The sequence below is a fragment of the Fukomys damarensis genome, unplaced genomic scaffold, assembly GCF_012274545.1.
Source record: "Fukomys damarensis isolate Sample0158 unplaced genomic scaffold, DMR_v1.0_HiC HiC_scaffold_39, whole genome shotgun sequence".
In the NCBI taxonomy this organism is placed as follows: domain Eukaryota; kingdom Metazoa; phylum Chordata; class Mammalia; order Rodentia; family Bathyergidae; genus Fukomys; species Fukomys damarensis.
This window is the reverse complement of record NW_022900951.1, coordinates 111,178,663-111,183,481: the sequence shown is the minus strand read 5'-3', so window position 1 is coordinate 111,183,481 and position 4,819 is coordinate 111,178,663. Positions and strand designations below refer to the sequence as shown.

At 37.0% G+C, this 4,819-nt stretch overlaps 1 pseudogene; it reads right to left on the bottom strand.

Annotated features, from left to right (window-relative positions):
* Positions 1-4,819, bottom strand: part of LOC117283218 — a 50,274-nt pseudogene that overhangs the window by 44,784 nt on the left and 671 nt on the right.

Below are 4,819 nucleotides of genomic sequence, written 5' to 3'. Positions count from 1 at the left end.
TTTTACAATTTGGATTTTATTTACGTTTTAGTTTTTCACACCAGAGAAACTATTTGATATTTACACATGTGCGTCTCATTTATTTCCCTTAAGTGTATGGCCTCAATGTGTATCCATTTTCCTATGAAGGACTCCAGTTTTTCACTCTCTATGGGTGAGTAGTACTCCATGTTATAGAAAAATCGCATCTTCTTTATCAGTCTCCAACTGATGGGCATTTGGGTTGTTGCCAAGCTTTAGCTATTACAAACTGTGCTGCTATAAACATGGGTGTGCACATATCACTGTGATATGATTCTTTTTATTCTTTTGGAAAAATACCCAGCAGAGGCATAGCTGGGTCAAAAGGAACCCCTAATCCTACTTCTTTGAGGTATCTCCATATTGATTTCCAAAGTGGTGGCACCAGCCTGCACTCCCACCAACAATGGAGAAAGGATTACTTTTCCCCCCACATTTGTTATTGGTTGATTTCTTGATACCAGTCGTTCTTTCTGGGGGGAGGGTGAATCTGAATGTTGTTTTCATCTGCATCTCTTGAATGACCAGTGATGTGGAACATTTTTATATATTTCTTTGCCGCTTTTACTTCTCTGTCTGAGTTATGTCTGTTCCTTTCAGATGCCCAAATTGAATCACGTCTTTATATTTTGGGGGCCTGATTGTTTTGAATTCTTTTTATTTTCTAGATAATGGTCCTTTGTCTGAGGAGCAGCTGGTAAATATTTTTTCCCAGATGTAGGTTGTCTCTCAGCTCTGTTGGTGGTTTCTTTTGCAGTGCATACTATTTTTAGTAAGATGAAATCCCAGTTGTTGATTCTTTGTGCTAATTCTTGTGCTACTGAGTATCTGTTCATGAAGTCTTTTCCTGTGCCCGTGTTTTTGTGAGTTCTGCCTAATGTACATTCCAGAAAGTTTAGAGTTTCTGTTTTAACATTTAGATCTTTAATACACTTGTATTTTAAGATAATTGCATGCTGAAAGATAAGTGTATAGTGTTAATCTTTGTCAGGTTGAAATCCAGTTTTTCCAACAGCATTTATCAAAGAGGCAATCTTTCCTCTACTGAGGATGGTTGGCTCCTTTGTCAAAGATGGGGTAGCTGAGTACATCGGGAGTTGTTTCTATACCTTCCAATCCATTACACTGATTCTCAGGTCGTTTTGTTTGGCAGTCCCATGCCATTTTTATCACAGTTGCCTTCTAGCATAGTTTCAAGTGGCGCACTGTGGTATCCCGTTGTCATGTCTCTGTTGCCTAGAATTTATTTTCTTATTCTCCACCTCTTCTGGTTCCAACTGAATTTTTTCATTATTTTCTCTACTTCTGTGAAATATACTGTTGGGATTTCAATCGGGATTGCATTGAATCTGTTTAGCAGTTCTGGTAACATGGCCGTTTTCACTGTTGATTCTTCCTACCCAGGAGCAAGAGATATCTTTCCATTTCCTTACATCCTCTTTGATGGTTTTTTTCAGAGCACTCTACTTTTTAGTGTAGAGTTCTTTTCCTTCCTTCCGTAGATTGATTCCTAGATACTTTATTTTTTGTATGCCATTGTGAAAGGAATTGTTTAACTAATTTCTCTCTCATTGTTTCTGTTATTTGTGTACAACAAGGCTATTGATTTTGAATGTTGTTCTTGTGTCCAGTTACTCTGCTGAAAGTGTCAATTAATTCCAGAAGTCTTTTGGCAGATTTTTGCTGTTTTCTGTCTAGAGTATCATATCATGAGCAAATAGTGACTTTATCCTTTCCTATCATTATTGCTTAAATTTCTTTCTCATGCCTAATTGCTGTGGCTTGTCTTTCCAGAATTGTATTGAACAGGAGTGGTGATAGTGGACACCCATGTCTTGTTCCTGATTTTATTGTGAAGGTTTTCAGTTTTGGGCCATTTCTTAGGAGGTTGTCAGTGGATTCATCACAGACAGCCTTTAACAAGTTGAGATAAAGAGTGTCTATTTTAATTTTGTGCAGGGTTTATTTTATAGGGAATGAGTGTTGAATTTTTCGAATGCTTTTTCTGTATCTAATGAGATGATCGTATGGTTTTTGTCCTTGACTTTATTAATATAGTATATTGCATTTATTGATTTACATATGTTGAACCATCCTTGCATCCCAGGAATAAATCCCACTTGGTCAGGGTGTATGATCTTCTTGATGACCCTCTGTATTCTCTTTGCCAGTATCTTTTTCAGGATTTTTACCTCTACGTTCATTAAGGAGATTGGTCTGTAGTTCTCTTTTTTGGTTGGGTCTTTCCCTGGTTTTGGAATCAAAGTAACACTTGCTTCCAGGAATGGCTTTGGAATTATTGCTTCCCTTTCAATTTTTGTAGTGGCAGTAGCTCTTCTCTAAATGTCTTGTGGAATTCAGCGGTGTAGCCATCGGGAGCCGTACATCTTTTCAATGGTAAATTTTTAATTACAGTTCAATTTCCCGGATTGTAGTTGGGGTGTTTAAAGTATTTTTTCTTCTTTCAACTTTCATAATTCTTAAGGCACAAGAAATCTGTCCATGTTTTCTTTGTTTTCCATTTTATTAGAGTACAGGTTCTCAAAGTAGGTATTGATGATCCTCTGGATTTCTGCTGTGACTTCACCTTTTTTCTACCTAGATGCATGGATCTGAGCCTTTTCTTTCCCTGTTTTAAGAAGGTTTGCTAACGGTTTATTGATTTTATTTATTCTTTCAAAAAATGAACTCTTTGATTCATGGAATTTTTTAGTATTGTTCTCTTAGTTTCCACTGCATTGATTTCTGCTGTGGTTTTTATAATTTCCTCCCTTATATGAGCTTTAGGTTTTTCTTGCTCTTCTTTTTCTAGGAGCTTAAGATTCATCACTACATTGTTTATTTGAGCTCGCTCAGTTTTCCCAGTGTGGGCATTCACTGCAATGCTTTCATTGTGTCCCATAGATTTCTGAGATTTCTGTATGTTGCATTGGCATTACCATTTATGTATAAAAGGTGACTAATCTCTTCTGTAATTTTCTCTGTGACCCAGTGATTGTTCAAAAGAGTGTTGTTCAATTTTCATGTGTTTGTGAAGTTCTTGCGGTTTCTTATGCCATTTAACTCCAGCTTATTTGCACTATGGTCTGATAATATACATGGGATAATTTCTATTCCTGTGCATTTTTGAAAGATCTTCTATGAACTAGTATGTTGTGTGTTTAGGAGAATGGCCCATATGCTGCCAAAAATATGTATATTCTGATATTGTGGCGTGGAACATTGTGTAGACGTCTATTAAGTCCAACAGCTTGGATCAGTTCTATCATTTCCTTGTTGATGTTTTGTCTAGATGTTCTGTTATATCATGTCCTTGGTGATTTTTTGTCTAGATGCTCCGTCTAGTTGTGATAGTGGGGTATTTAGGTTCCCCACTACAACTATATTAGTGCTTATTTGGTTTTTCACGTCCCTTAATATTTGTTGTGTATAGTCAGAGGCATTAATATTTGGTTCACGTATATTTAAGGTTGTCATCTCTTTCTCTTCAATTGTTCCCTTGACAAGGATGTAGTGGCCTTCTTTGTCTCTCTTAATCAATTTTGTCTGTGAATGAGATAGCTACCCCTGCTTTTTTTCTGGGTTCCTGTTGCATGGAGAGTGTTTTTTCATCCCTTCACTTTCTGACTATGAGTTTCTTTTCGTTTCCTGTGTGCAACGTATTGTTGGATTTTGTTTCTAATTCCATTCTGCCAGTTCATTTGTTTTGATTGACAGACTGAGTCCAATGAGAATGATGGTTATAACTGATATGTATTGACTTATCATTGTCATGTTATTGTCCTATTGTTGGCTCTTTTTAATCTTTCCCCTCTCCCTCTAGTTTCATACCTTGCCTAAATTGATTTGCTCTGTTGGGCCTCGTGCTGTGTGACCTTCATTGTCTTTTTGCGGGATACTGTTTAGAATCATTTGGAGTACTTGTTTGGTATTCATAAAGCTTCACTGGTATTCTTTGTCATGGAAATATCTAATGACTCAGGGACACTCTCGTTTCCATAATCTCAGGAGGGATAAATGATTAAATCCATCATACTCCTTTAGCCCAAATGATACAATCAGCAACACAATAGCCCCAAGCCCATCTTAGAAAAGGGCAATTTGTGGTAGTTATTAATCTACCTCCTTTAACAGTGTGAATCAAATCAAAATGGAAGACCAACCCACAATAGGTTTATAGTGAATAAACTCTTCAATATAGCAACTTCGTCTTTCAGGGTGGGGACATCGAAGGAGTTGGGAGGAGAGGAATAGATAGGTAAAAGGATAGGAGACAGTTTCAATTGAAGCCAGAGGACACAGGGTGATCACAGAAACTTCAAGAAACTGTTGAAGATAAGAGAGAAAGGCAGAATGGAAGAAGAAAGACAAGAGAAGAATAACTTAACAGTAATAGTGAATCCACAAATTATAGTCACTTTGCTTTGAAACTAATGACAACCGAGCACAGGAAAAACAGAGAAAAAAAGAAAAAGACTGAATAAATTCATATTAGGTCAGGAACAGGAACCAAAAGGGAAATGAAAAATAACAGAGGGGGGAGCAAGAGACTGAGTGAAAAAAAGAAGAAAGAACAAAGGAAGAATTTGGAGAATTGGGAAGAACAAAAAGGGAAAAGAAAAAAATGTGAGAGAATGAAAAGATGAAAATAAAGTGTTTGTAGATGGGGAGGGGAGGAGGGGGTGAAGGGAGGGCAGAGGTAAGGGGAAAAAAATGAGAATCAAGACTTGCCATGTAAAGGTACATGATCCCAACAATGAATGTAACTGTACTGTATCCCTAAATGTACCAATAAACT